Source organism: Zalophus californianus, chromosome 14 (assembly GCF_009762305.2).
Source record: "Zalophus californianus isolate mZalCal1 chromosome 14, mZalCal1.pri.v2, whole genome shotgun sequence".
Classification (NCBI taxonomy): domain Eukaryota; kingdom Metazoa; phylum Chordata; class Mammalia; order Carnivora; family Otariidae; genus Zalophus; species Zalophus californianus.
In genome coordinates, this window is record NC_045608.1 from 68,885,841 (window position 1) to 68,899,749 (window position 13,909).

General features: G+C 40.0%; 1 protein-coding gene and 1 pseudogene across 1 annotated transcript in view; both read right to left on the reverse strand.

Moving 5' to 3' along the window:
- The window catches only part of DYM (dymeclin), a 340,650-nt gene that overhangs the window by 97,180 nt on the left and 229,561 nt on the right, over nt 1-13,909 (reverse strand).
- Nucleotides 12,832-13,701, reverse strand: LOC113912602 (annotated as a pseudogene).

The window sequence follows — 13,909 nt, forward strand, 5'->3', positions numbered from 1 at the left end:
CAGTTTGGTTGGTTTCAGTATTCTCATATAATTTTATGTTATATTTACATATATCTAAGTCTTTTCAATAAGTAGACTTTTGATATGTGTCTATTTTGTTTGCTTTCTTTTTATATTTTGTTTTTTAAGCATATTTTTTGGTATTTAGGAAGTTTGTATTTTTATTCTAATGGTAATCTTCATATGAATAACTTTATATAATTTCTCTTATTTTTTGTCATTTCCTATTGGTTCCCTACTATAAGCAATACTGAAATTAGCTAATTAATTTCTTTTACTTCCTACTTCTCTCCCAGGATCTGACGTGAAATAATATCCTTTAACTCCCAGTTAACTATGATCGCATTTCTCCCCATTTTCCTCTCCATATTTTAAGTTGTATCTCCATTGTTAGAAATACAGCCTTAACTTACTAGCTCCTTTAGGTATATCATTTAGTGTTCTACTAATAGAAACGTAGATAATGCTCACCACCAGCCTTTGTGACTGTCCAATCATCGGGGTTGTCTAAAGCTCTTTTTCTATTACAAAGGTTGGCAAACTATGAACCATGGGCCAAATCGTGTTTGTGGCCTATTTTAATATGACCTTTTGAGTTAAGAATGGTTTTTATATTTTTAAAGGGTTATATATAAACCAATAAAAACAAAAACTAAATACTCCATACAAAGATAGGCGACAGAGACTAGCATGTGTCCTACAAAGTCTAAAATATTTACTCTCTGGCTCTTTATCAAAAACCTTTGCTGACCACCACTCAGAGACAGTAGTGGGAGATGGTCCTTAGGAAGGATACAATATTTTGAGATCCTAGATTTAGTAAGATTGTCTATGTCTGTTATACTTGGAAGTCAGCTTGGTGGGATATAAAACCCCTCACTCATATGTGCTTTCTTTGAGTATCTTCAATATGTAATTCCATCTTCTTCTGGCCTAAAACACTGCTGTCAAAAAGTCTGTTGATAGTTTGATTTTCTTCCCTTTAAAGTGCCCTGGTCTTTCTGCCTGGCTAGCCCTTGATTGCTTTCTCTTTATCTCTGTGTTGGTATTGGTTGTCCAAAGCATAGAGTATGCTCTTTCCACATGCAGTTTTGAGTCTTTTTCCTTCTTCTTAATTTTAGGAAAGAAGTATAGCTTTTAGTATTTTTCCTCTTTTTTTAGGGACTCCTATTTATAGTTGTTGGATCTTTGCCTATATTCTTTAGTCAATGTCTCTCAAAGCCTTTTTCTTTCATTCCTTTTTGTTTTCAAGTTTTTCATCTTTCACATTCTATTACTCTTAAGGCATTATATTTATTTACTTAGTAAATACTTGTGTATAGCTGACATTTCTAAAATGATTATTTTATTTAGAAAAAATTATCTATTTTTTAATAATTCTGATTTATGTTTTTCTGTTTTACCTTTTTTTTTAAGTAAGCTCTACACCCAACATGGGGCTCGAGCTCATGACCCTGAGATCAAGAGCCACACACTCCACTGACCGAGCCAGCGAGGCGCCTCTGTTTTATCTTGTGTCATTTTCTTAGTTTCTTTTAGTTATTCTGAAAAGTTATTTAATAGTTTTCATCTATTTTATGGGTACATCACTTGCTTTCATTATCAGTACAGATATTCTTGTTCTCCTTATTCTGTTTTATCTTCTACCTTTGCACTGGATTTGAATGACATTTCTCTTTTGCTCATTTCTAATGAAGTTAGTTTTTTTTAAAGATTTTATTCATGAGAGAGAGAGAGAGAGAGAGCACACACGCGCATGAGCATGGGGGAGGGGCAGAGGGAGAAGTCGACTCCCCGCTGAGCAGGGAGCCCAATGAGGGGCTTGATCCCAGGACCAGGATCATGCATGACCTGAGCCAAAAGCAGATGCTTAACTGACTGAGCTACCCAGGCGCCCCTAAAGTTGGTTTTCTTAACACTTTAGGAGGGAGGAGTGGGTCAAGGTAGCACTTTCTAGTCTCAGGACTCTAGGGTTACCTTTTCTTTGTTTCTCTGAAGTGTTCGTAAATATAGCCATGCCCTTTTTGGGATCTCCTGGCTCTCTTCTCCAACGCTGCATTTATCTGAACTTTCGTTTTCTTTGTGTCTCTGACCTCCTCTGTGGGCTATATTTCTAGTAGTTTCACCTCAATGTGGGGTTTGGTCCTAGAAGAAAGCTGCAGCTGTTTAGTTTCAAAAGTTCATAGGGCCCACAAGCAGATGCCTTACACTCAACCATGAATTAGAGAATGAAAAAACCCCTAACAGTTTCAGTTGCTTTTCTCAAACTGGTCTTTCCAGTGAGTCCCTTCTGGCTACTTTGGGGTCCTCCTGTTCTCAGATCTCTCAGACATCTCTTCAGGTTCTTCTGGTTCCTCCCACACACACTACAGGGATCTGGTAGCTCCCGGGAGTCTGTACCCACTCTCTTGTGTGCGTTCCAACAATCCTATACAAAATCCCTTTCTATCTACCCAGTGTATCCTCATGGAAATAATGGAACCAGAGAATGCCAATGTTAAGGAAATCACACTAAAATATCTACTTCAAGACAGATTTTATTTTTATTTTTTTAAAGATTTATTTATTTATTTTAAAGAGTGAGAGACTGTGTGCATGTAAGAGCACAGGAGGGGGAGAGAGAGCTCCCCACTGAGCACAGAGCCCAACAAAGGGCTCAATCCCAGGATCCCTGAGATCACAAGCCGAGCTAAAAGCAAGAGTTGGATGCTCAACTGACCAAGCCACCCCAGGCTCCCCTACTTCAAGATATATTTTAAAGGCAAAGAAATCAAGGGTCAGGATGGTGAAATAAGTTGCCCAAGCTCATAGCAAATTAAAAGTGAAAAACACAGAGCGCAGGTCTTCTAATTCCCTGGCTATTGCTCTATCTAAAACTTTTCTGGATTACTCTTCAATCAGCAGTGGTTTAAGATGATTATCAATATGATCCAGATCATTTCCTTCCCAGCCACAATACCCTGTCAGGCTCCATGAGGCTCCTGCCTCAAGCCCTCTGTACTCCCTGTTCCATCTTGCTAGAACATGTCTTCTGCATAGCCACATGACTTGTCTTTTCTCAATGTTACCTTGTCTTTTTTTTTTTAAGATTTTATTTATTTATTTTACAGAGAGAGAGAAGAAGGGAGAGAGAGAGAACAAGTAGGGGGAGCAGCAGAGGGAGAAGGAGAAGCAGGCTCCCCACTGAGCAGGGAGCCTGATGTGGGGCTCCCCGCTGAGCAGGTTCCTGGGATCATGACCTGAGCCGAAGGCAGACGCTTACCAACTGAGCCATCCAGGCGCCCCAAATGTTACCTTCTCAGTGAGGCAAGCACTTCACTGTCCACCCATTTACACTACTAACTTCCCATTGCCAGCACTCTCCATCCCTTCATCCTGCTTCATTTTCCCATGGGACCTTCTAACATTTCATTCATTCATTCACCTGTGCTGGCAGTCATCATACATCTCTCTTCGTTAGAACATAGGCTTCACGAGGGCAGAGATTTTTATCTTTCCTGATATCTTCACAGGGCAGAGAGAAGTACCTAAAAAAATAGTAGTAGCTAACAACATGTGGGATCAAAGAATAATGAATTTCAAGAACCATATGGAGTTTGTTTATGCATGCATTACTCTTTTGTAACTGTTACTACTAACTGTTAACCTGGAGAATATTAGTAATGATATGATGGAGCATTCACAATGGGTATGGGAAATATACTACTTGGAATTGGTTAATGAGCAGAAGCATTACTCATAATGAAACAAAAGTTACCCTTACTCTTATCTGAATTAATGACCAGTATGAAACAACTTCGTAAGAGAAATGGTCCTACCTTTTAGCCTTAGAACATGACCCTAAAAAGGATGTCATTAATTCAATCACTAAAATGGTCAGCTGGCATTGCACATTCCAGGAAAAAAGATAGGTTTGAGAGCAACACAATACTCTCCTCATGACCTCAAACAAAATGCAAACTTGAGGTCATAGAAGATACCAAGTGAAAGATTACAGGGGCCTCACACGTGTGAAAATAATTAACCATGCCCCATTGATTATTAAACAAACATGCTAAGTAATTTCATTTCCCTGGTGCCAAGTACATCTAAGGACTGAATTTAGTTCTTATAGGTCAACTTTCTAAAAATAACTGCTTTGCAGTATTAACAAATGATGAAAACCAACACATTCCAATCATGAAAAAGCCTCTAACAACAGTCAAAGCACAAATTAACTTGCCTTTCTACTTCCCTACATGTACCATTTCTCATGATTGAGATCTCCAAATTCACATCTCAAAAACTCAAGTAATCCATGAATAAATTAATAAATAATTTAGGCTCAACTCTCTCTGGTGTTAATGGAATCTTCTAATAGTTGAAGTCTAGATAAACTCCGATACTTTCATGTCCGTCCTTCTATTTGTAAGGTGATCCTCAAATGTTCTTGTGAGGATTCTTAAGAATTTTCCAGAAATCCATGAAATTTCTAGAAAAACAGGCAGAGCTGAATTCTCAAATATAATTCGTTCTCATAAATTTAATCAACTAAGGAAAGAGTTGAATTTCCACTCATACAATGAGCAAGATTACTGGTTTTTTGGGGTCTTACTTAGAGAAACAAAAATAAAGTGCCATTTATAAAACATTTGCAGCTTTGACTATAATCAACTGTAATAATAAGATACCAGCTCAAAAAAATTCTTTTCATTTAAACCTCTTTTGTAATACTGCTTTTTAATAACCCTCATAATAGCCGAATTAAAGGACCCCAACAGAAATCATTCATCCCACATAAAACAAACATTGCCTTTTCTTCTTAGCTTTGTTTTACAAGCTACATTATTTCCAGATGACGCTTGAGGGGACTATGGTTTCAAGAATTAGATGCTTAAATAGACAGCTGCTTTCTATTTGCCATGTAAATCAAGGATATATCAAAGAAAATTCCAAATAGTAGACTTCTTTTCTTCCTATTCGGAACTACCAACTCAGGCAGAAAGGAGAAATAGAGAAAAACAATAAAAATCTGAGCAAATGGAAAATTAAAATTAGGATTTCTTAAATAGATAAAAGAAAATTTAGAGACTGTCAGCAAAAGGTATTTTCATATAAGCTCTGCACAGTAGCAGGTGAGAATTTTTTCAGTACAACAGGAAGGGGAAAACACCGTGATCACTGGTTTTTACAAATCTATCACACAGGGCTACTGAACTTAATATGCACGGGTTTTCTGTACTCTTTAAACTTTACTTACGTTAATTAATCATTGCCAGATTTCAATGCAAACACATCCCATTTCCTTTTATAAGCCAGAGGAAAGAACACAGGAGTTATTTAAGTATTTTTGATGATAATTTTTCTTAAAAAGTCCTTAAAAAGAATATTCTGCCATACTCCTTAAGAACAAGACAGGAATAAAGAAATGGCAATAATCTTTCCCTCAATGGAGTTGTGCTTTTTAAGAATGAAGTTTTTTTTTTTTAAACAAGAGGGGAGTCCTTCAACTAAATATTGTCCTTAGAATCCTAAGAACAATTCTGAAACTTGTAGTTCAGAAGTGTATCCAAAGCCAAGTTATAATACAACCAAGAAAATGAGTCTGATTATGTTAAAGTCAGGCCCAGTTTATAATTAAAATGGTGGTGGCAGGGGAGGTTGCTCACTTGCTAGAGGCTTTATTTATTTGAATTTTAAAATCAATTGTACTAAGGAAGAAACTTCCTGGGACCTAATCAGTGTGGGGCTTGAGACCTATATGAGATCAAAACAGTTGTTACTTTTCTTTCTTTTTTTTTAAGATTTTATTTATTTATTTGCCAGAGAGAGAGCACAAGCAGGGGGAGCAGCAGAGGGAGAGGGAGAAGTAGGCTCTCTGCTGAGGCGGGAGCCTGATGTGGGGCTCGATCCCAGGACCCTGGGATCATGACCTAAGCCGAAGGCAGACGCTTAACGGACTGAGCCACCCAGGCGCCCCAAAGTAGTTGCTTCTTTTAGAGATGTTCACCAACCTTATTCAGAAGACTTGGCTTTCTACTTTTTTTTTTTTTAACAGCAGTTTCTACATTATGAAAGTAACTATAAAGATCTTGATTCAAATTTCATGATCCTCCTTGAAGATCTGGTTGATCCTAGAGCTGGAGCAGGGGAAATACCTGATGAGTTAGAACATCCTGAGGGTCTCACAGGAAAAAAAAAAAAAAAAGGTAGGAGTATATTCAAAGGGCAGGAGAGATACCCCAAAAGAGTTCCCAATGGCCAAAGTTGGAATAACCTGAACGAGAAAACAATAGCCCTGGGTTACAAGACAAAGAATAAAATTATTATCTATGAGTCCATACAGATATAAATAACTGCATAAATAAATACACTGAGGAGAACTGACAGATCTTCCTTGCAGAAGTGCTTGATAAACGTAGAAGGAATGGGACAAATAGAAAATCACAAATAAATCAGTAATATATAATGAGGACAAGATCAATGGAGGCAAAATTTGTGGGAAAATGTTTAAGCAGAAACAGGATACTGGCATAGTCTCAAAAGATTTCCCCCAAACATATAGTAATTACCAAGGAAAAATTAGCAAGTTTATAGTAAAGAATCTTAGCAGACATCACCCTGGTGAAGTGGTCAAGGAAAACATGTAAACACCACCAGTAACCACCACACTGACGTCATGTGTTCCCTGACATGATGCACTGAGAAGGGCAAGTCACCTCTGTGGTGCCCTGCTCAGCAATTCACAACGTCCATCTAATCAGGACAAAATGCCCGACAAACCCAAATCAAGGGACATTCTACAAAATGAGCAATACTCTTCACAAATGTTAAGGTCGCCAAAGACAAGGAAAGACTCAGGAGACAGGACAGCAAAATGCAATGTGTGATTCTGGCCTGAATCCTAGCAAAGAATAAGGGCATTAGGGATAAAACTGGGAAACTGTGCATGAGATTTGTATTTTAGTCAGTAGTATGGTACCAAGGTTAATTTCCTAGTTTTGATCAATGGTCTGTGGTTATGTAAGATACTGACAAAAGGGAAAGGTGGGGGAAGGGTATATGGAAATTCCTTAGATCTCTTCTGTAAGTCTAAAGTTATCTGAAAATAATAAAGGAAGGGGGCACCTGGGTGGCTCAGTCTGTTAAGCAGCTGACTCTTGATTTTGGCTCAGGTCATATGATCTCAGGGTTGTGAGACAGAGCTGCATGTCAGGCTCCGTGCTCATCAGGGAGTCTGCTTGGGTTTCTCTCTCTCCCTCTGCCCCTCCCCACCAACCCCACTCACTCTTTCTCACATAAATAAATAAATTTTTTAAAAAATTAGTAAAGGAAGAAAAGAAAGGAGGAAGGAGGGAAGGAAAGGAAAAGTAAGTTATGGGTGTCCTTGGGAAAAATTCTAAGATCTGGACCTGTAAAGAAAAGTATAAGGTAAAAAGTATAAGTTCTCTTCCCCTGAGGGCCTTCAGTTTGACTCCCCACAGGTAACTACTATTTACTAGTTTCCTATGCATTTTTCCAGGATAACTAACTGCCTATTTTTAAACATACATGTATGTATAACCTATATACTATAAAGTTTTTTTTTAGTGATTTAAGTGTTATAGTTCATATGAGCCCATATGGCTTGAATTCACTTTTTATAAAAAATGGCTGCAAAAAAAAAATGGCTGCAGAATAGTGGACTGGATGAATTTATACTTTATCTAATCAGTCCCTTACTGATGGGTATTTTGCTTGTTTGTACTTTTTTGTTCATAAGCCAGGCTGAAAAATACACACCTTTATGCAGTTGCATATCTAATTGACTTTAAGAGTTTCTCAAGTCAAATCACTGCTCAAGAAACATTTTCTCTCCGGGGCGTCTGGGTGGCTCAGATGGTTCAGCGTCTGCCTTCGGCTCAGGTCCTGATCCCGGGGTCCTGGGATCGAGTCCCGCATCGGGCTCCCTGCTTGGCGGGAAGCCTGCTTCTCCCTCTGCCTCTCTCTCTCTCTCTCTCTCCCTCCCTCCCTCTCTCTGTCTCTCATGAATAAATAAATAAAATCTTTAAAAAAAAAAAAGGAAAGAAACATTTTCTCTCCTTGAAAATATTAACTTTTTTGAAGTATGAACTTTATTCTCGTACATTCATCCTCATGCCACAATGCCAGCCAAGCTGGTATCTGTCACTAATATTCAACAAATAGTTCTTTTCTCCTAGTGCTCCAAGCACTGCCTTTTTTTTTTATTTAAGCACTACTTTTTTTTAAATGGCTTCATCAAGATAAAATTCACACAACATATATTTCACTGATTTAAAGTGTACAATTCAATGGTTTTAGTATATTCAGAGAGTTGTGCAACATCACCACTACCTAATTTTAAAGCGTTTTCATCATCCGCAAAAGAAACCTGTACTCGTCAGCAGTCACTCCTCATTCTGCTTCGTGCCCCCAGTCTGACTTATCTACTATCTGTCTCTGTAAGATGTGCCTACTCTGGACATTTCATATAAATGACATGCAGCCTTTTGTTACTGGCTTCTTTAACTTAGTATAACGTTTTCAAGGTTCATCCATGTTGAAGCTCGTACCATTACTTCATCCCTTTTTATTGTTCAATAATATTCCATTGTATGGGTAGCCACCTTGGATTTGTCCATTTAGTTGATGGACATTTGGATTGTCACCCTTTTTCGGCTATTAGGAATAAAGGTGCTATGAATAGTCATGTTTTGCATGGACTTCTGTTCTCAATTCTTTGGGAGTATTACCATATGCTGGCCATATGGTTATTTCACTTTTAGCTTTTTGAGGGACTGCAGGTTGTTTTCCAAAACAGCTGCACAATTTTACATTTTTACCATGGGCTGAATGACGATACTAATTTCTGCACACCCTCAAAAACACTTGTGATTTTCTGCCTTTTGATGACAGTCATCTTGGTGGTATAAACTTCACTGTGGCTGAAATTTGCACTTCCTGACCATGATGTTGAGCATCTTTCGATGTGCTTACTGGTCACTTGTATTGTCTGCTTTGGAGAAATGTCTATTCTGATCCTTTGCCCATTTTCTTTTTTAACGTAGTAAAAACTTTATTGCTCTCTTGCACCACAGTCCAACAGGGTACCCAGCTGGCTTTCACTGAGAGGATTCAGAGGCCCACGCCCTGCCATACTGTGGGACCCTGGAGTCTCACATCAGATTTCCTGCATCCAGCTAGCACGTGATGAGAGAGATGTGGAAGATGGCCCGGGGGTGGGGGTGGTGACATCACTTCCACCTATATCCCACTGGCTAGAGCTAGTTTGATGCTCCCGCACCTCGCCAGATGTGAGCATGATGGCAAATAGTGCTTAGCTGTGTAATCAGGCAGAGGAGATGGGATTGGTGAGCATCCCAATCACTGCCTCAGTCAAGGCCTAGTGGGATGTCTGGCAGTCAGGAAAAGTGGCTGGCCAACTAGAAAAATGCCAACATGAGCCACTCCTTTGCTCTTGGTGGTCACTCTGGGTTGGTTCATCTCAGGGGCTCTGGGACACACTCAGCCCTGGTATATTTCTAAGATCAGGGAGCATGCTGAAAAGTGAGGGCTCCCCTTCAGAGTTGAGATTCATCCTTTGGTGCCAAAGAACTACTGAGGTGTTCCCAGACAGATTAAAGATGCTTCCTGATGTCACCCTCAACTATGGTCAGTTCCTGGTGGCTCCCGTTATCTCTCCCCCTTCACCTGATGTCATACCTCTCCTGCAGGAAGTTTTCCCCATCACCCGAGGGCGTGGAGACATCTCCATCTTCTAAACCAACTCCTGTTCTCCCAGAATTTCTCTCCCAAACACGAACTGCACAGCATAAGTGTAGTAGCTAAAACTTACTAAACACCTGCTGTGTGCCAAGGATCCTACCTGGACTCATTCATTTAATCCTGACAACAACCCTGGGCAGTAGGTTCTGCTGTCACTCCCGTTTTGCAGATGAGACAATTGAGGCCCGGAGAGGCAAAATGACCTGCCCGAGGCCAGACAGCTATGTAAGATACATAAGCTACAGAACCAGGTTACACAACATTCACCCATTTTTTTTTTTAAACTGGACTATTTGTCTTTTTTGTGATTGAGCTGTTAAGAATTATTTACATATTCTAAATACTAAGTAGTCCCTTATCGGCTATAAGATTTGCAAATATTTTCTCCCATCCTGTGGGCTTTCCTTTCACTTTCTTGATGGTGGCCTTTGAAGCCCAAGAGTTTTAAATTTTGATGAAGTCTAATTTGTCTGTCTTTATTTTGTTGCCAAAGATTTACTCCTATATTTTCTTCTAAGTATTGTATAGTATTTGCTCTTATATTTAAGGGCTATGGTCCATTCTGAGTTTGTGTACGGTATAAGCACCTATTACACGCCAGACATTGTGCTGGACATGAGAAACCCAAGGGCGGTGATGTGCTGGTTTTACTTCTATGCCCTTATTCAAGAAGCAGAACCCTGGACTGTTTTCCCCCCTCAATCTCTCCTTTCAAAATACTACCTGGCTTGGGGCGCTTAGGTGGCTCAGTCGTTAAGCGTCTGCCTTCGGCTCAGGTCATAATCCCGGGGTCCTGGGATTAAGCCCCGCATCGGGCTCCCTGCTCAGCGGGAAGCCTGCTTCTCCCTCTCCCATTCCCCCTGCTTGTGTTCCCTCTCTTGCTGTGTCTCTCTCTGTCAAATAAATAAATAAATAAAATCTTTAAAAAAAAAATACTACCTGGCTCAAATTGCAACTCCCTTCCATGAAACCTGGCACAATTCCTTCCCTACTTCCCCCAAATTGTTCTCTCCCTCTTCAGACAACCCACAAGTTTTGTTACAGCCCTCTTACAAAATTTATCATATGGAATTGTATTTAACTAGCCACTGAGAATCCCTGTGTACAGGCACTAGGCCACCTTCATTTTTACCTCTCACACCATGCTAAAGTAATCCCAAAACAGAAGTTTTAGCAACATCCTGATTAATGTCACTATCACCAGAATAAACACCCAAAAGTAATTCCTTCAAAAGTAACAATATCTAAAAGGAATGGTTTTAACAATGGCAAATTTCATCGTTTCCAACCCCTTGGATATTGTAGCTCATCACAGATAACCATTCTCATGTTCTAGCAATGTTAAATTCTCTACCCCAGCCTCTATATCCCACAGGAAAATCTGCAAGTGACAGTCTCATCCAGAACCAACACTACAAAATACAAGTATTATGTAATATATATGTGTATTTATGACTGTGTATGTGAATGGAAGCATTTTAACATTATCTCAGTAAAGGCACAAATGTACAAAACAAACAGCTGAAGATATTTTTCAAGATTACCTAGCAACTATTTCAGTCAAATGAATTTGAGATTTGAGTTAAAGAGTAGATACTAACAAGGAATCTTAAAAATATAATGACCTAAGATACATGGGAGAAAAACAGAAAAATCCCTGAATTTAGGTTTTCTTGTTATGTGGAATCAGTTCAGAATACCTTGTAACATATTTCTGAAGAAATGAAATGTCTAAAAGCAAATATAAACAAGAGCCAAAAGACTATGAATAAGAGTTATTGGCTCAGGGGTACCTGGGTGGCTCAGCCAGTTAAGCATCAGACTCTTGATTTCAGCTCAGGTCATGAGCTCAGGGTTGTGGGATCAAGCCCTGTGTAGGGCTCTGCACTCAGCGGGGAGTCTGCTTGGGATTCTCTCTCTCTCCCTCTTCCTCTGCCCCTCCCCCAATTCGATGGCTCGTGTGCTCTCTCTCTCCAAAATAAAAAAAAAGATCTTAAGAGTTATTGGTTCAAAAGGTAAGTCAAATGACATACTCCAGGGTTAGCAATATTTCAGGATTCCATGCAGAATAAGCAATCAAGATTTGATCAAAACAAATTTCAAATACATGGAGTTTGCTCTTTAGGAAGTTAAAATTTAAGATAGCAAATTATTAGATCAAACAGAGGTTAAACAACCTGTTTTTTGTTTTTTTTTTTTAAAGATTGTATTTATTTGACAGAGACATAGTGAGAGAGGAACACAAGCAGGGGGAGTGCAAGAGGGAGAAGCGGGCTTCCCACAGAACAGGGAGCCTGATGCAGGGCTCAATCCCAGGACCCTGGGATCATGACCTGAGCCGAAGGCAGATGCTTAATGACTAAGCTACCCCGGCGCCCCTGAACAACCTGTTTTATGTGTACTGAACTAAAATAAAGAATACAACAATCACCCTTTGAATAGGAAAGGAGCAATTTTAACATTTTATTTATTTATTTATTTACTTATTTGGATTTGTTTCATATTTAATACTTAAGTGCCAAAAAGGATAGAAATTCTTTTTCTTTCTTAATGAAAAGAAATAGGTAACTTTGTAAAAGTCAGAAAATGCCAGTATCCCTTTGATTCCATCCTAGATTCTTCTGCTGTCAGCTGGATCCAGCATAAACAGTGCAGGATGCATTTCTGAACTCGAGGTATTTGAACATAGAACACACGATTGCATATATTAATAATTAACAGCACATTCTAAAGGGTTTCATCTCACTCTGAACACAGCTGTTTCCTCCGGCCAATATTAAGAGAAAGTCAACATATTTACAAACAAGATTTAATAATGCTCACAAGAATAGAGTTTGCCCTCAAATAGGGAAACTACACATTGTTTTGTTTCAAAAGGTTATAAATGCAATGCCTGAAAAATCCAGCAGCTAAGCAGCAGGGCTAATAGAGTCTGTTTTTGGAATGGTCAGCTAGCAAATAAGCAACCTTCTGTCCAGGAAGCGTTTTGTTGGGGCAGGGGGAGGGGTACGGAAGGGACAGTGCTATTTACATCCCATTCTGCACTTCTCCCTTTTGCCACCCTTACTACCGTCTGTTCATCTTCTTGAACTTCTCATAGTGATAGTAGTCGGTGGCCTTCTCATTAGCAGGACACTTGCAGTTAGGAGGGGATGCTCAGGCTCTGGCTTCTCCGTGTCACCCACTCTTAAGGGTCGGGCTTTGGGCTCTTTTTTGTTTCTCCGTACGGGGGCATTGAGGTCCTTATGATAAAATGGGTTGTGCTGCACGTAATTCATGGCCATGTTGGTGGGCACGAAAGATGTCTCGCTGTCTTTCTTCTTGTTCTGCTGCTCTGCCAGCAGAAGGGCCTTGGCATCCTCTGTGGAAATGATATTTTTTATTTTAGCATCGATGCCTAGGTCCACCTCGGGGATGCCGCACAGCATCTGGTTGGAAAGCATCTCTTCAGTCTTCTTTGCTGAGGAAACACGGATGTTTTCAGGAAGTTCGTAAAGACAGTCCTCTGCATTCTTCGGCTTGACTTTCTGTTCCTCGTGTTCTACAACCCCCTTCCTCTTCTTCAGTTCTGTGTCAATGTGCTTCATCATGTCAGCATCCTCATCCCTTCGGTTGGTTTCTGTGGAAAATGATGTCCCCAGGTAGAGGTCCTCCTCTTCACTGATCTTATCTTTGCCTCCTTCCTTCAGTTTCTTCATGTCCACCATACCGCCTGTCTTCATCTGAAGGGGATCATCCATCCACTAGGGTGGTCTCTTCGTGTACCTTCTCTCCCACCCGCAGGGCCACAGCACTCACCCCGTTGGGCCTCTTCCTCAAGTTTTGCACCTCATGGGTCTCTTCTAGTTTTAATTGAACCTCCTCTGATTCCTGCTCATCTTCTTCTGACTCTGAGTCGGCCCGGCACCAGTGGAAACTCTTGCCGGTGACTGGCATGGTCACGCTGGCCCCGCGGTCCGGCCACCAGGCCCCTGTACGGTGGCCAGGGCTGCTTCCAGAGCCTTAACATTTTATTTTTTAAGTAATATCTATACCCACTATGGGGCTCAAACTCATGACCTTGAGATCAAGAGTCACACTGACTGAGCCAGCCAGGTGCCCCAGAAAAGAATCAATTCTGACATAAAGATCATGCACAAATTAA